The 18,703-nt window shown below is 38.3% G+C and overlaps 1 protein-coding gene across 1 annotated transcript in view; it reads left to right on the forward strand.

The window, feature by feature from the left end:
* TGFBR1 (transforming growth factor beta receptor 1) overlaps positions 1-18,703 on the forward strand; it is a 48,811-nt gene that overhangs the window by 2,751 nt on the left and 27,357 nt on the right. The window lies entirely within an intron of this gene.

Below are 18,703 nucleotides of genomic sequence, written 5' to 3' on the forward strand. Positions count from 1 at the left end.
GTTTTCTACTTCTGCCATCCTGCACTGTTATTTAACTATATTCTTAAACATGTTGTAGTTGCCCAGAGTGCCAGGATTATGCATTTTTCTTTATGCTCTCAGAACCTAGCACTGTGTTTTATATTCTCTTCCACTTAAATGCTTGTTGATTAAATGAATTCCATTTGACTAAGCATTCATGTAATATACTGTTATAAGTAAGTATAGTTTATGCAATATTAATTGATAATACAAAGAATATTCAGGACAAGTCATATGATGCAGTGAAAGAAACAGTTGGTTATTAGATTTGGTTATTACCAACTTCACCTCTAGTTATGCAGAAAATGGGATGATACCTACTTTTCCTAATTCATGAGATCATGAAGATCAAATAAGAAAGATGTGTTGGGGCTTGAGGTTATTAGTTGGTATTGGTAGTAATAGGTAGGTCTGATGTTCAGCCAGCAATTCCCATTGACCATGTGTGTTTTGATTGGTCAGACATCCTTTCTAATTGGTTGCTACCACTGTGATGCCAGTTGTTAAATATTTTTGGTATCACCCTTACCCCCTGCAGAGAGGTATCGTTATTCAAAGAGGGAAATGATTAATGTAGGCTGAAGTGATTGGGGAAGGTTTCCTGGACACTTTAGGACTTAAATTGACTTTAAAGGATGGCTAGAATTCCAATGGGCAAAGAGGGGGATTTGATGAGTGTTCAGATCTCCTTGCAAATTGTCCCCCAGCTGTCTCTGGGCCTACTCTAGCAGAGAAACCAATGCATTTATTGACTGACTGGCAAGTTCCTCTTTAGAGTTAACTTCCTTATTCTAAACTGTGATTTGTATGTATTAACCATAATTATTATTATTTTTTATTTTTATTTTTTTGGAGTTCTAAAACCTTTATAATATGTGATTGGAAACAAATAAGAAAGGTATTCTAAGTGGGATAAGCGAGGGAGAATAATATGGGATGCCCATTAGGACTAGGCATTCTAAGGTGAAAGTCAGTAGTCACTTCAGTTTACAGATGGAAAACATGACTGAGTGAGGTAAGGTGAATATCTCAGGGTCAGGCAGAACTGAGACAGGAACTTTGATTTTCTGATTCCAAGTCTTGTGCCCTCTGTGGCACTTTAAAATATGAAGGACTTGAAGGGTAGGCAGGGTAGGGTTAATGGAGTTGTTGCCTGTGAAAACGGCACCAGGTGTTGGACTGGTGGAGTCAGGGCAGATCTTGATTCAGCAACCTCAGTACTTGAGTTCTGGCTAAGAAACAATTTGGAGCCAAGATTCAAATTATAAGGAAAAGTTTATTTAGAAAGGCACTCAGGCAGAAGTGAGCTGTAGAAGGAATGAGCTCAGGAAACAAGTTACACTATGGAGAGAAGAAGGGTTAAAGGTAATACGCCTGGAGGAAAGAAGAGGGGAGGGGACAGAGTTCTTGGATCCTCTGTCCTAAGGGCTTTTAAGGTTGGAGATTTCAGGAGTTGTCCTAAGAGAGAATCTCAATAAAAAATGCATCAGCTTTCCAGTTGTGTCTTTTCAGGGTCATGGTCTCCACTGATTGGTCGACACCAGGGCATTAGTCAGTGCACCTGGTCCTGATGTCAGCCATGACTTAGCTTGTTCGGTTTTGCCGCTTTTCTGGGACTGGAGCTGAAACCAACTGAGGCCCAGATGTATTTATTGTGGGTCAGAACCTCATTGTCCTGGGGGCTTAATGCTTAAGGACTGTTCTTCAGTCCCATTGTTCATTCCCCATCTAAGGGGGTCTAACCCACATGACTAGCGACAGCAAGGGGGGGTCCAGGCCGCATGATCAGTGATATGAAAGATCAGGGGTCTAAACCGAATGACCAAGGACACACTAGGGGAGGAAAGATTATCCTGGGGGTGAGGTCCTTGTTTTCCTAGTTTTGTCCATTGCTAGACACCCGGGGCTCAGCCCTGGTGACCTTGTACCAGGCCTACCATCCTTGCTCTGCTCTTGTCTAACTGCCTACCACAAAATGCCTTATCTAAGTGATCTTGAATTTCAAAGAACCTAAGAAAAGTGACTTCTGCAGGTGGGAAGGAAGGGGAATGATTACAAATTATAAAGCCTTCAAGAGAAGGTCAATATCTTTTTCATATTGTTGATAAAAGGTCCTGGTGTAGTGCTTATTGGTTCAGAAAATTAGGCTTATCTTACTTTCAAAGAAGGTGAAACAGTTTTGAGATTAATTGAATGGGGTGTAATTGAAAGGCCTTGTATGAGGTTAGGTTTAGAATTTTAGATGATATAGTTTGTTATTGAAATTAAATGGGGAACTAACATTATCAGAATAATCAAGAGGAAGACAAATCTTGTTCCTGTGGGGAGGGCCTTTTATGAAAGGTTCTTCTAGGCCTACTTGAAATAGTTATCTGAAAACACCATTCTTGAACCATTATGTTGCCTCAGATATGTTCATGTCTAATGCAATGGGTTTTGAAAACGCCATTGTCTTGTGGATAGCCTTTTTGATGTAAGAAAAGACGTCTTTTCAAACCACAGAGCCCCCATGCACATGTTGACAAACCACATGTGTTTTGCTGTTCTTGGTGGTGGCTTACGTGATGCAGGTTCTCAGAACAGATGGACTGGTTTGATGTTATGTGATTGGGTCACATCTTTGCTTTCTGCCTGGAACTGAGGGCAGATGCTGGTATGTTTCTCAGAAATTTTCATGCTTTGATCCACAGAACTGGCTCAAGAAAACTTGGAATCTTTTCAGAATTTATGGTCTATCTTGACCCAGCATAACTTAATACTTAGGATAACAATTAATGCCTTTCTTAACTGAATTCTCTCAATATCAAATCCAAGCAGTCTCCATAAACATTGAGATTTGCTGCTGCTCTGAATTAAATTCAGTATGGTTTTGGCCCAGATAATGCTGGTAGGTTTCTTATGGTTACCCCTTTTTGATATGAACTAATGACTGGTTGACTTGTAGGTTTTTGCCTTAGATATAACACTTTCTCAGACACTAGTGAGTGAAGTAAGTTTGATTGGTTTTATGGGTCCAATGTTATAGATTAGATCTGGCCATTTGTAAAGTTGCTTTCTCCTTTTGGCAATCTGAGAGCATTGTATATTATAAAGAATGATTTCTAACTTAAAAAAATAATATGACTTGCAAAAGAAAATTATTACTTACAGGGTATACCCAGAGGTTGCTTTGACATTTCTTGAAGGTTCAGTGGTCCTTGTACTCTTTTATCAGTCTGAAAGGAATATAAGAATGTGCCAAACATTATACCTGCCTTATCTCTTTTAACTCTCATAACCAAGCCTGTATGGTACCTATATAATAGTACAAAAGCTTACTTATCTTCCAGGTAATTTCCAAAAGACTATCTTTAAGCCCATTTGTTCCTAGGTCCAGGTGACCATTGCTTAGAAGATAACTAGATTTTTAGGACATTGGTTCTAACCCAGGGTTCTTTTCAGCTCACTTACATTATCTAAAGATGTTAAATTTTGTCTTTTATGTTTTAATTATAAATACATTCATAAAAGGACGACACTGCTTCAAATCAAACAGATATAAGACTGGAACATGATTGGAAATGGGAGAAAACCTTAGGCTAAGAAATGACTACCATCATTCACCTTTCACCTCATTCCCTTCCTTTTGGATTCTGTACCTTGTCACCTTAAGTGGAGCAGTATTTATTTTGATCCCGAACTTCTAGCTTAGATAAGGAACCTTGCTCAGTTCACCGTGCTATTCTTCCCTCCTAGATTTCAGGTCCATGCTTTGTCCCTGCTGCTGCCAACCCCCCAACCCCAACACCAAAGAAGTATGTAATCAGAATTATTTGTGATCTTCTGATTGTACTGAAATTAGCCTTTAGGCTGTGCTGCTTTCTCTGCAGTATTATGACTGACCTTTTGGGAATCTGCTCTGGTTCCTGGCCTGCATTTACACCACTGGCTTCAGGTCAGGGTTGTGATTTCATCAGCTCACCTTTACTTTTTCCTGGGGCTCCCTGATGGCTGTCTTATTAAATGTTTTTCATGGTGTCGTTTTTCTCCATGGATCAAATACTGGTACAGTTGTATTTCTAGACCATCTTTATTTTCTTCTCTTTGGATTGATCTGTTTTTCTTCCAGTTTTGAAGGCATTCAAATCATGTGACATGGTTGCCAGTAATTTAGTAAAATCTTTGTTTATGGGAATAGTGATAGGAAGCCTCACATATTTGTTTGGAATTAGATTCTAATCATTTTGTCTCTCTGGGACTCACTTTTCAAAGGAGGATAACACATAACTTAAATGACAGTTATGAAGGTAGTGTAGTGTTTATAAAGTACCTAGCACATAGCCTGATACCAGTAGATAATCAATGGGAATTATATATTTAAATAACTGAAGGAATGTCTTTTGGAAGAGGAAATATATTGTATATAATGAAGAACTACAATTAATTGGTAGACTGAAAGGCAGATTTCAGTCAATATTAAAGAAGGAAGAAGGATTTCTATCAGTGGGGACTGTCATAAAGTGGAGCATGATAAGGTGCTGTTCCCTGTCACTGGAAGCATTCAGGCAGAGGCTGGATTGCCTTCTGTCTGAGAGGTTGTAGAAAGAATTTCTTGCATTAGGTGGGAGATTGAGATTGATTCACTCCAAATTCTGTTTCCACTCTAGATTTCTGTACTGTAGGTGTAATCCAGGCTTCCTTGCTCACTGTTTTTAGCTGGCATACAGACTTTCAACCTTCCTAGCATTTATGGCTTTGAGATGATCACTATTTTGTAACTTTCTTATTGTATGGGAAAAATTTATTCATTAATTGGTTATGTATTCTGGCCATTTTTCAAAACGAGATTTAGGAAGCTTGAAATAAAAACATTTTAGACCAAAACTAATGATCAGAAAGATAAGAACCAATAAGTAAAGGGAGAAAAGAAAGAGAACAATTATCTGTAACTTATAGCAGGAGAAAGCTTTAATAGTTGAGCACAATAGTTAGCTCAGAGTTTTCTAACAGTGAGAGTAACGAGGGAACCTGATAGTTTGCCTAGATCTCACTACCTGTTACTGAGAATTCATGAGGAGGCTGCCATCTTCCTTTATAATATGGAGCCCCAAGTAGGAATATAGCAATGCAGGGAGAATCTCCAAGTGGTAAGGGGTTCCTGGACTTGGCAGCCCTGATTCTTGTTTTCTCAGGCTTCCTCTTTAACATGTATTAAGAGTTCAATTTAGTAACTGCTGCTACCATTTTCTTTCTGCACTCTAAGGCTCTGATCCAAGTATGAACATGCTAGTCTTACCCTAGTGCCAAGGGAACAGCTGATGTAAGGCTGGAACGTTTAAATCGAGCTTTGCTAAAAGCTAGAGGATAATGAATAGAGAGAAACATGAAACTGTTCAACCTGACCTACAAAGCCGTTTTCCTCCTGTCCTTATCTTTTGGCCTGTCTCCATTTGGCAGTCATCATCTGGGTGCTGTAACTAAAGGTGCACAGCACCTTTCAGCAAACAGGCACAAGACAGCAAGAAGATCCAGAGTGTCTTTGCTTGGGTTTCCTGTTTGAAAAGCTGCTTCCTGTGTGGGTCATGGATGTTGGGAATGATGACTTCATGTACTCAGAAAGAGTGCCTCTACCATATGTAGCTTGCATAGTAACCCCAATAGTTATATAAAAGATACTCACATATGTTACCATGAAGGACATTCTTTGGTTAGAGACCAGCTGATCGCATTGGGAAAATGAGGTTTCTCCCTGCTCTTGAGCAGAATCCATTGTAGAAGTCTTTGTGTAGGGAGCATTGGAAAATAAAGTGAAGGATTCAGGCTCATCACTCTCCATGACTTGTGTGGATTCATTTTCCTTTCTTATTCTGCAGTTACTGAGTTAGTTTAAGCCTGTTCCCATGTTTCTTTGTCCTAACCAACATGGCTGAACCTCCTTATTTTTGTTCACTTTGCTTCAGGATAATCATTCCATCTAGATTTCCTAGGTATGAACCTCACTGATTACATAATAGTGTATATTTATAGTTCTAGGACACCTTGTGCTGGCATCCTGTTACATTTCTACAACATAAGATCTTTCAATATGCATTGAAATACAAATAGCTCCCATGGAAAAAAGCAAAAACAAGTAAATGGCTTTTTCTCCTAGAAGCGAAGACCAATATGTACACATGTTTAGTAGCACTGAACATGGAGGAGATAGTTAAACCTGAAGAGGAATATAGAGATAGAAAAGCAGTAACTGTGGCTTTTCATCTGTACAAACACACACAATGTATGCGAGTTGTTTTTCTTTTTACTTGATTATTCATTTCCAAATTGAACCATAATGTGCTCTAATTGAGTCTCTTTGTTTAGCACATGGCTGTTGATTTGAGTACTTTCTCCAGTTGAAAAACTGACATTTAAATTTTGTTATTCAATCTGCAACAGATTTAAATAAAAACACCAAGATTGTGTATTGTAGATTTCCTTCAACTATAATTATATGTAATTATTTTACCAAAATAAACAAGTTAAAGTAGTTGTAGCTATTTTATCTCATTCCACATTTGGAAGAAATTACAAACCAGGGGCCAGAGTTTGCTCATGTGTCTTAATGAGGAAAGATGATTTCTGATTGCTAGTTCCATCTAGTTCCACCAAAGCAATGTAAAATTGATGCTAGTGAAGAGTACTGAATGTGCGAGAAGAAGTGCAACCGCAGAGGAGCTACAGGCTACTAAAAAGTTTATAGTTTTCCTGAATGTGGTGTCTCAGACATTTTAAGGGACTTGTGACGCTTAAATGCAATTGTGCACATAAAACTTGTGGTATACTTTGGCACATAGAAAGCACAAAGTAAGTGATAATTGTTACAAAAAAAATAATTTTTCACAGGATTACCGAATTTTTAGACTAGGAAGACCCATAACAAAGGGGATCACGATTATTATTTCATTTGACTTTATTTTACAGGTGAAGAAATTGGGGCTTATGTGGTATTTAAGGATAATCAAGATAATAATTCAGCTAGTGACTGAAAAAGAATCTGGATTCCTCCTTACTTTAGAACTTCATTTAGCATCCCTTTTCTGACTCAAGCCTCTTTTAAGGAGGATAGTTCTTTAAAAATCACCTAAATTTATGGGTGAATACTGTCAAATCAGGCCCGTAGCAGATGGGTGCATAGGTGGATAAATAAGGATAATGTTAATGTAGTAAAATAGTGACAATTATAGAATTTAGGTGGAAGGTGGGTATATATAGGTGTTCGCAGTTCTGTCAGTTTTCTGAATGTTTGGAATGTTCATAATAAAGTATTGGAAGGGAGAATCGAAAAAAAGTCTGTGTACCCCAGATGTGTCTGCTACAGATCTAAACAGGCAGAGCAGCAGTGCTGGCTACTGCCAAGGGCAGTACAGCGACCAGAGCCAGAGCCTTTGGGAGCGCACGATCTAGGGCCTCCCCTGGACATTCTCCCGGTACTGAGAGCCACAAGTCTTCTTTGACTTTCTCTTTTCTTTTTTTTTCTCTCGTTTAAAAAAAACAATGAATGAGAGGTGTGCATTGCAGATTTGAAATTCCCTGATCCACCAAAAAACGAGCCAGTTAGCACAATTAGCACTTGTAGATCACGTTCTTAGGAACAAGTGTTCATTTTTTTTCTTTCTGTTGTTTTGCTTTCTATTTTTCCATGGTAAACTTTACTTCTGTTCTCTTTCATCTATTTTTAATGCATTTCTAAGCTTGAGTTTTTCTGTTCTCACATAGCCTTTCTCCCTAAGGTCACAGGTATTTCTTCTATCTAATCTGCCTCCCCCCTCTTTTTTTAAACAAAATGGCCATAAAAATATTCTTTTAGCTAGGGCCTTTCCACTCTTTCCCATTTAAGTTTTGTCAGATCTGGCCTTCCCTTTATTTATGGCGGGAAAAGGAGAAGGAGGGAGGAGTTTTAGTAAATTGGCTTTTAGGAATCAAGCAGAAACATAGGGGGTACTCTTTAAGGACCCCCAGACTCAGAATTAGCTGTGCATTGCAAGCAGATGGTGTGCCCTAAGGAAATAGCTGCTCTGAGTGATTGGGTGTTTGCATCTAATTTAGCTTAGAGAGCCTGGAATGGGAAAAAAGTCTCATGGAGCAAATGGATGTAATCACCTATGAACCATTATAAACCATAGCTAGGGCCTAATTATTGACTTGTGTATAGATGTCATAAGTCTATGCTGCATATACATATGCTGCATAATTCTGTGCTTTGTTTTCAATTTTCTAAAGAATAAGTAACATCAAGCCCTGGCAGACCTTTATCTCTTAAAACACCCAACTAGGAGGCCTTCTTCAGTAACCAGAATGCTAGCATCAATGCTACAAGCAATTCAAAACCCATATTCCTAATGCTGCCTCTGGATATCTAGATTTTGAGTTCTGAAAACTGGATTAGGTTGGTTACAGTGCATCCCAAATGCCAGTTTTTATATACACCGTTTAGTCTTAAAGGGTATGTGTTCCTTTGAAAGGAGTTCTGATGACACTAGATGCTTGCATACTTATGCCCCAAGGGAGGCCATAGATCCCATGGTTAGAAATTTTATAGAATATAAAAATACTATGAAAATATAAATATTATAACATCCCTCTGTTTTGGCTGGGCTTTAATATCCTTGCTTGGTTTAATTCAGCTATGTTCCTGTAGGTGACTGCAACCAGAATTGAACTGCTTGCTTTGATATTTTGTTTGAAAAGGAAGATAAACTTTACAGACTGGGAAAGGCAAAAAAAATTAAAGCTTGTGTAACTATATGTGTGGTTCACCAAGTGTCTGAGATTTCTGGCAATATCATCCCTCTTTTGGCCAAATTCAGTAATTTTTCTTTTTTTACACCTGTTGTCCCAGTGTAATTATTAAGGACAGTCCAGGAGTCTTGGTTTGGATGATAAAGGATATTGTTACCCTATTTACAGTTCACTGTCTCCTTGCCCAGCACTGGACAAGACCTCTCACTTTGGTGGCAATTTTTTCTTGTTCTACAGAGGGGTGGGAGTGACAAGAAGCTGAGCACCAGGAGACTAAGCTCAGAGCAGACAGTGCAGTTGGCTTCTGTGGAGCAGAAAATAGCAGAGTGGAGTGGTGCTTTGAGGCTTTCTCTGTGAAGGCCTTAACATTTCTTGTTAGATTTACAGTAATCCCTCTCTATATCGTAGTTCACTTATCACGGCTTCACTGTATCGTGGAATTTTAAAAAATGTTATATTTAATTATTGCGGATTTTTCTCTATATCGCGGGATTTTGCAGTACTGTATACGTATGTTGTTAAAGTTATGTAGGTTTAAGAGTCTAGAATATGTTTAAAAACCATAAGTAGTGTTTATAAAAGTGTGGAAAAGGTTAATAAGGGAGTGGGAAAGGTTAATAAGGGACTGGAACGGTTTATAAGTGTGTGGGAAGGGTTAATAAAGCCTTAAAATATATATAAATACTAAAATAAATGTAAGGTTCCCACTTTGTGGATTTTCACCTATTGCAGGGGGTCTAGAACGTAATACCCGCGATAAGTGAGGGAATACTGTAGTCCTAGGTATTTTATTTTTTTTAATGCTTTTGTAAATGGTATCTTTTTGAGAATTTTTGAGGTTTTTTTTTCTTTATTGCTGGTTTAAGAAAAGTTGATGACTCTTTGACATAATGACTTCTTTTTATCGTGAATGGGTGTTGAGTTTTGTCAGTTTTCTTTCTTTTTTTTGCTTACATCAAGATGATTATGTAATCTGTTTCTATTTTCCTAAACTGCCTAACCCTCATTCCTGAATCTGAGTACAATATATTTGTATATCATCTTCCTGGAGTGAATTTCCATCTTTCTTTAGCCTGCCTTAAGCCTCGGTTTAGGGTTAACCTTTGAGAGAAGTCTCCCTTTATGTGCTCTGCATTTTGTCTGCATTTCCCTTTATCGCTGGCATGTTTGTTCTCTGCATTGCAGTGTGAACTCCTTGAGAGTAGGAATTTCCTCCTAATCATCTCTGTCCTGCTAAAGGTGTCTTCTTTCTCTCTACACAGGGTACATACTCTGTTCTTTTCTGGTAAAAGGTGTTTAGGCCTTGCTCTCTGCTTCTGAAAGTATTAACTGCACAGCGCTATCAGCTAATTTCTTCATCTGTGGCTCCAGTATTTCTTCTGCTGTTTGCTGGCCCAGGTGTAACTCCCCTCTGCCCTTAATTCAAAGGCAGCTGGTGGATGGTTACCACTTCCTTTTCTTACCACACTTTCTATTTCATTCCCCTAGCCAGAATGATCTGCCACTTTCATTTAGGTTCATCAGTAGACCTCAGTATCTATGCAACCAAGTCACAATATCTGGAGCACTTTTGTTTTCCCAAAGGGAGAGGGTTGAGTCCTATGTCTTGTCTTATTTGGGGAAGATGGCCAGAGATGATCTAGTAGTCCTTTTTTTCTTTCTGTGTTTTTTGAATAAATCTAGATTATGTTGTTGTAACTCTCAGAGCACTGTTTCCTCATCTATAAACTAAGGGGTTAGGATCAGGTAATTATTAGGTTCCTTCCACCAGGAACATTTTATGATTAATGAGTTATAAGTATTAGGGGTATTTACATATAAATGTACACACTAGATGTGTGCCAGCACTTTACTAATTTGGGTTGGAACAGAACATCTATTTTCCTGTAGGTACCCCTCATGCTACTCCAGTGAAGTTTTTGGGCTAACCCTGTTCAGTCCTATTGCCAAAAGACTCTGGATGGATATCTGTGAATGGAGAAAGAATAGCTTCCATGAATGTTCACTGCTTCATGAGTACCCTGTTTATGTTATATTCTGTCCATGTTGCCTCCTAGATCTGTACAAAGGTGTACCCTGGTTCTCTGCCCAGCTCCTGAACAGGTGATAAATACTTGTTAAATGAGTACATAAATGAATATTTGAGTATGTTGTTATGTGCCAGGCACTATGCTAAGTATTCTGTTTATATTATTTAACCCTCAAACCTTAGAGATTGCTACTGTTATAAATTTAGGGACCAGGGTCATAAAAGTTTAACAATTGCCTCAGGATTACTTAGAAGCCAACTGATGGAGATAGTATTTGAATTTGTTTCTTTATCTATGAATTCCATGAGATTACCATACTCTTGGTGATATCTATAAGTCAACATAAAAAATCTAATGACTGTGTAAAAATGTGTTTAGATTGGGGGAAAATAAGAAATTCAGTTATTGTTTTAGCATTCACTATCAGAAATAAAAGTTTCTTCATTTATTTTCAGAGGCTAGGTTAAGTCAGAGTACACGCATATGCTCTGTATATTAACATGCCTTCTTCAACTCAAAGTGGAACAAAAACAAGATCACTTGTTAGAGATGGAATTGTGGCTCTGTAGTATTCCATTTATTATTGTTTTAATTTGGTCATTGCCCTATGGTCATTCATATAGATTGTTTTTCAGCCATAAAATACTGTAATGAATATTTGTGTGCGTATATCTTTTGATCTCATCTCCTATTTCCTTAGACAAAATTCTAATAAGTAGAAATCATGGATTGAAAGATACAGGCTTTCTAAAGGCTCTCATTGTATTCTGGCAAATTATTTTCCAGAAAGAACAAAAATTTTAAAATCTACATGAAGCAGCTGTACTCCATAGGGTAAAAATCCTGAGTTGGAGTTTTGAAAACACTATAGGGAAAAGGGCTGGAGCGTAAAGAGGCACTTAAAATTTTTTTGTAACTTGGGATAGATATAATGCACTCACATTTTTCAAAATTCAAAAGTACAAATGAATGTATAGTAAAAACTCTCCCACCCCTATCCTTTGGGTACCACTGTTACCTATTTTTTGGAAGCCACTCTTACCTATTTTAAAAAAATATATATCCTTCCAGGAGATACTTTGTAATATGTACAAGCCAGTATGTGTATGCATTTTCCTTCCCTTCCTTGCTTTCCTCTCTCCCTCTCTCCCTCCCTCGCTTTCTTAGCACAAATGTTACTATATCAGATACTGTTCTGCACCATGCACTTTGATTTAATACATCTCAGGGGGTTAAGTCTACATTCATATATAGAAAACATCATTTTTTTGGTACCTGGATGGTCTTGCATTTTTTAGTGGTGCATCATTTATTTTATCAGTTCTATCAGTAGATTAGATGCATAGGAAAGATTAGGAACAATCTAGCATAAACCATTAGGAAATTAATAACCATGTGTGTAAGTCACTTTATCCCTGTACAAGTGTGTCTATAGGCTACATTCCTTCTGGGTCAGAGGGTATGCTCATTTGTAATTTCGAAGGTAGCTTATTCTGGACAGTGGGACATTTCACCCCAAATGGGCTTGAGGGATACCTAAGTGTGAATTTGGAAAGCTGAAAGGACTTTAAAAATAAAGGTAGTAAAGGGTAAAAGAAAAAACGTGCTTGCTTGGCCATTTTACTGAGGACCCTGGTGATGGCAACCACTCACATGCTGAAGAGGTGTTTCTTGGCTATTTAAGAAACACATTACTGGATCTCCTGTATGCCAGGGCTAGGGCCTAGGGATGCAGAAATGCGTAAAGCATTAACCCAGTCTCTGACCTGAAGCTCACAGTTTAATGGAGGAAATAGAGAAATAAACAGCTAAAAAATGAGGTACCTTACTGTAGTTGTTGTACCTTGAAGATGTTAAGTTGACTTTGTCAAAAAATGAAAACATGGATGGTTTAATATTTGATGTAAGTTGTAAAATAATAGACTCCTACTATTTAAAGGATTATAGAGTGTTAGACCAACCTTTCGTTTAGTGTAGGAGATCCCTACCTACTTGGTGTATTCCATTGGTTATTAAGCCTCTGCTTAAATAGCTCTAATGACGGAGAAGTCATAGCCTTCTGAGGCAGCCAATTCTATTGTAGGGAGCCACTATAATTAGGAAATAATTTTTTATGAAACAAAATTTACCACATCCTGACCTCATGATTTGATTTAGTATAGGGTTAAGATAATTGACTCAGTCGCAACATCTGTAAAATGAGGTGCTTGTCCCCACAGCTAAGGGACCTTTCAGTTCAAACTGTTGAATTAGTAATTCTTTGAATCTCTAATTCATATTTACATGGCAGATTGATAGTTGAGTAACACTTACTGATTACTTATTATATTGGGCATTTGTGCAGTTTGGTGCCCAGTTCTCCCTCTGTCTCTCCCATCACCATGGCTACAATTAACAGTAAATGCTGTTGACTTTTTAAAAAATCTGTTGTTAAACAGATTCCCCAAATCTGCTAAGCAAATCTTTATCCTGTACTTGTGCAGTTTATTTGATACTGAACATAAATGAAGGCCTTTGTATTAATTGCCCCTATTAAATCTCATCTTGCCATTTAGGCAGCTTATTCTTAGTGTGCTTTGCCCTAAAAACAGTTAACATTATATATCAGCTAATTCCATAGAGCTTAGGAGGCTAGAGAATGGAGGTATTGTGGAAAAACAAGTGATTGAGAATTTAAGAGTGTCCCCCATTCTTCTAAGATCAAAGTGTGTGTTGAATTATAAATGATGCTTTTGCGGGTCAGTTAAGAATAATATAGGAAAGGATGAAGCCCAAGAACTTATATCCATGACTCATGGGCATGAACTAAGGGGGGTGGGATTACTGGAGGGAAGGGAGGTACTGGGCAGAGGGGAGCAAAGCGGAAAAAACTGGGACAACAATAACAGCATAATCAATAAAATTACTTAAAAATGAAAAAAAAATGATGTTTCTTAAGTGTTTTAAAGGTAGCAGAAGTAAATGATATTATCTGGAGAAATGTCTGGATAAATCAGTTTTTTGTTAGAAGCTCTAAATGTGGGAGTGAAATGTTACTGGAGGATTCACTTTCACAGTGAATGGTGCGGAGTATTTTGACGTTGCTGCTGCAGGTCACCCAAGGGGGTGGAGTGGAGAAGAACCACTGAGTCCTTTGAGTAACAAAACCCAGGGCAGTAGGCTGGAGGGAGTTGGTGGCCAGGGTTTTGGCCTTGTTTACAAAGATATTTTTTAAAAAGAAGGGAACGTAGCCAATATGGTATATGCACTCTTCTGAGAGGGGAAGAGAAGAGAGGACAGGCATCCGTGAAATGGGACTTGGTGCTGGGGGTAGAGACAAGAGGGGAAGGCAGGTTACTCAGAGGAACTGGAATGGAGGAAAGACTAGATAGTAACAAGGGTTGACATTAGGACCTGAAAGGATTTGTTATAACTTCTAAGTTTTGCCTTTGCCAACAATGGTGTGATCTGCTTTTAACTCTAGCTAAGCAGACTGTAGCTACGGCGTTGTGCACGTTAGGCCCTTTACCTGCCTGTTGGTGCATATTTGTAATATTTGGAAATACTGTATAGTCAAGGACAATTGTACTATCCTAGGTGTGGTAAGAGAAAGAGGGTTTTTGTTTTTTTTGTTTTTTTTTAACCTTAAATTACAGATACCACTCTTAAAGGAATAGTGCTGTATTTGATTTTGAAAATGTTGGTTTTGCACTAAAAGACAAGCCCAGCAGTGTTTCCTGGAAGGCAGTTAAAATAGTTTGGCGCACAAGTGCAAGGCCAGGAAGTTTAGAGATGTATAAATAGATCTGAGATGCAGCAACGTGGAAGGGTAGTGTCATGTAAACTAATAAGGAAAGGTGTGTCAGTGTGTCACAAAGACCATTGAATTGAACAGAAGGGCATGTGAATTTCAACGAGATGTTTCGATCAAGGGCTTGATGGGGTGATGGAAGGATAGAGAGACAAACAACAAGAGTTAAAAAAGGAAAAGTGTTGAAGTGTATTCATAAAAACAGGAGAGTTGTAGAGACGGTCACTATAGGCCTGGCAAGACAAGGTTTTTGGTACTAATTTTTATTTAAGCAGCAAGACTCATAGAAACGTCTGTTCTAGATACTGCCCACAGGCTGTCTACCTCTCCGTTTCTCCGGCCAGGGCTATGGGCTTGTGAATCAACCATTGGTAGCCGTGGCATTAGGTAGAAGAAACAGTGTTTTGATGTGTGACCTCCAGACACACTGAAATAAGGCAATGGTGGAAATTTCCATTATAGTTAGGACCAAGAGCCAGAATCTCAACTTGGGGTTTATTATTTATGACTCTGATACAATAATACAGTGAAGACGGTGACTCCAAGGGTCCTGTTGTCTCTTTTTACTGTTGTCACTTCCTTTGACAGCTAGATGTTTGGTTTCTGATAGCCCTTAACATCACACCAACATCTCCAGACTTTGAGAATTCTGTGATTTATTCTGCAATCTTTGGAGATTTCTACTGCTAATAATTTTATTTCCTAGCATGAGACTGTGATAATTCAGTGAACACAGTAGCTTTTCATTGCAGTGATGAAACATAATGAAATCTTGTGAAGACATTTTAATAGGGATCGAGTTTAAGTTAAATTTTAGTTGTAGGCAAGGGACCAGTGTGAATAATTAAAGTGATGAGTAAAGGAATTGCACCTTTCTTGAAGAGCAAAGTTTGCCACATGCATAGGTTGCAACAACTACATCATGTCTTGCCTTTCTGGTTAAGTCTGTGCTATGTTGTTTATAGTGATCTGTTCTTACTGACTTACAAAAAGTCCTTTAGCAATGTATTTCTCAAATTTGCCATATTGACCCCTTTGAAGGGAAGAGTACAGAATGTCTCATAATGTTACTTAAATTGTATGGACATGAAACTAGATATAAAAGCTTTATGTTTTTGGCTCATTTACAACTATAAACCAATTTAATACAAAGACAACTACAAAATCAACAAAATCCAAATTAATACAGTTATTCAGTATCACAGATGATGTTTAGGTTTCACAGTAGAAAAAAATAGCCTGAGGTCTAATTCTATTTGAAATCTGTTTCTGTATTTTAATTTAAGTGATACTAAAAGCTGCAAGTGCCCATTCTCATAAGTTATGTTGTGCAAGGTGGTATCTGTGACTTCAAGGCTGTTTGCAAGTGTAGGATAATCTTGCCAACAAGCATTCCTCAAATACCAGTTTTAATGAGCTGTCTGCTGGTTTGAAGATGAGGTTAATGTTATGACATTACTGAAATCTTTATTAAATGGTTCTCTAAACCAATTAATGCTGGAGTGAGAATGGAAAAATGTCATTTTATACTTACTACATTTGCTGTTAATGAACTTTTGCAGATTGTGCTGCCAAGATAGGACCCATGTAATGTGTGTAGCATATATATGTGGTATTGGCTGTTAGCTGTTGGCTTTTGACTGCGCCATGCCTATATTGCCATATGCTCTGGTTTGTCACTCTTTCAACTACAATTAATATTAAGCCTTCGCTTGTACAGTGTGCTGTGAGGATATTTGACCTGAAGGAGATCTTCACATAACTGAAGAAGCAGCAGAGAAGGCCTGCTGACAGGACTTGTTTAGGTGGTCGTTACTCGTGATCCAGAATGTTTATCATTCATTTTAGATTATCTTTTAAATTAAATGTTAAAAAGTATGTTGTACACAATTCTTAGACTTCTCTTTTTCTCTTGATATGTTTGTGACCTCCTGTTTGGGAAACACTGCTTTATCAAATATTTTTCTGATCACTGTCTAGGAGTCCAGGATTCAAAGATGAGAAAACAAAAAAATATGGTCATTCTTATTGTAATGAGAGACAATTTAACGGCAAACTATAAATAGTTTGATATGTGCTATCCTAAAGGTATACTAAGAGTGCTATGGGAACTTAGTGAAAAGAGCTGCCCAGATGTCTTAAGGGTAGGAGAAGGGGTTAGAGCACATCATGGAAAAGATCTTGTTCTAACAGGGTCTTAAAGGATTAGAGGGTGGGTTTAAACTAGGCAGAGAGTATGTGCTCAGACCAAGGTCATGAAAGATATGATTATCAATAATGGTAAGACATGTGTGGCCCTAGGTAGCATTTGTAATGTGAGTGGTAAATTGGAACCCAAAGGTAAAATTTTTAATTGTTAGACCAAATGTTTAAACATTACTTCATGTACTCTAAGGGAGCTGTGAAGGTCTTACAACTGGGAGAGTATTCATGGCAGAATTTTTATATATAGCAATGACCACAGTATATTGTAATGTTCTCCTTCACCAGCCTTTGGAGCTCTTCAAGGGCTGTGATCATGAGTTACTAATCTTTGTATACTAAGCTTTTGGTGTAGTAACTGATAAAAAAGCTAATGCTTAGAAAACCTTGGTTGAATGACTACTTATGAGTAAGGAGGATTCAGGAGAGAATGATGACAGTTTCCTGTGGTGGTGGTTTTAATCTTCTGTGGGTGACAGACCCCTTCCTAGTCCTTTTGAAAGCTATAAACCTCCTTGGAAATGCAAACACAGCCCTGACCTGTGTGGCTCAGTTGGTTGGGTGTTTTTCCCCCAAAGTGAGGTTTCATCCCCAGTCGGGGTACATGCCTAGATTGGGGTTTGGCGCTCATTAGGGGGGCATGCTAGAAGCAACTGATCAGTGTTTCTCACATCGATGTTTCTTTTCCTCTTTCTCTCCCTTTTCCTCTCTCTAAAAATAAATAAATAAATCTTAAAAAAAGAAAATGCAAATACACACAACATTTGGCCTACAGTTCTATGGGATTCATGTCCCTCTGAAGCCAGTCCAGATATTCCTGGTTCAGAATCCCTCCTTGGGAAATTATACCCAAGGAACTTAAAATCACCACCAAACCTCACGAGTAATTACTGTATATTAACAGGCTTTCCATGTCAGATTATGATAGTGTCTCTTTCTTATACTTTTAGTGAGTTCATTTTGGGGAAGAGATCATTCAAATAGCTGAACTGTCTATGAAGAAAGAACAAAAATTTTAATAATGATTAAGGAAAAACTTTTCTGATCTGTAAAGATAATAGACAGGTGTGCTCATTAAGCCAGCAACCAAGGAGCAGCTGCCTGAGGCGCTCCTGACAGTCCTGAATGTGGAGTTAGCAAGTGAGTTGGGGGTCTACAAGACCACCCTCAGGCATGATGATTTGCTAGATGGACTTATAGGATTAAGAAAAGCTGTTGCACTAATGGTTATGTTTCTTATAATGGAAAGATTCATACTAACAGCATCCAAAGGAAAAGGCACATAGGCTAAAGCCCAGGAGAAACTAGGTGCAAGCTTCCAGGTGCCCTCTACCAGGGCAGTAACACGGGCACACTCCATAGCTCAGCAGTGGTGTGACAGCACTTGCCAACCAAGGAAGCTCCCCATGGCCTGGGTATCCAGGGTTTTTGTTAGGGCCCAGTCACACAGGCTTAGCAGCATTCTTATCACGGAGAATATTTCAAAGGTTCACAGCTCATTTCCTAGGAACTGGCCGAGAGCCAGTTCTGAGCGAAGACTAGCCTTTCTTGGGAAGGGAGTGTGCAGGGTTTGAGCACCTCAGGCCTGTTGAGCTAACCCTTCCTTACACAGCAACTTAGCTTTCTTCTGGCCTGCCTGTCTGCCTAGCCACTCTTTCTAGATATAGTAGACTTCCTTGGTCTCATCATAGATTACCATTCCAAATATCTGGACTTTTCCTTTTTTCTTGCCAACAAGTAATTTGGGAAGTTTGATTGGTCTTAAGAAATGTGCTTTGCCATTTCATGAGATTATAGTGAAATATAAGTGCCTATTCTCCTGTTCACTTGATGAGTATTTTTGAATGCTGCTGTATACCAGATTTAATGCTAAATGTGGATTTATAGGAACTATTAATATTGG

This window comes from Furipterus horrens, unplaced genomic scaffold (genome assembly GCF_987537825.1).
Source record: "Furipterus horrens unplaced genomic scaffold, mFurHor1.1.pri manual_scaffold_4, whole genome shotgun sequence".
Classification (NCBI taxonomy): Eukaryota; Metazoa; Chordata; class Mammalia; order Chiroptera; family Furipteridae; genus Furipterus; species Furipterus horrens.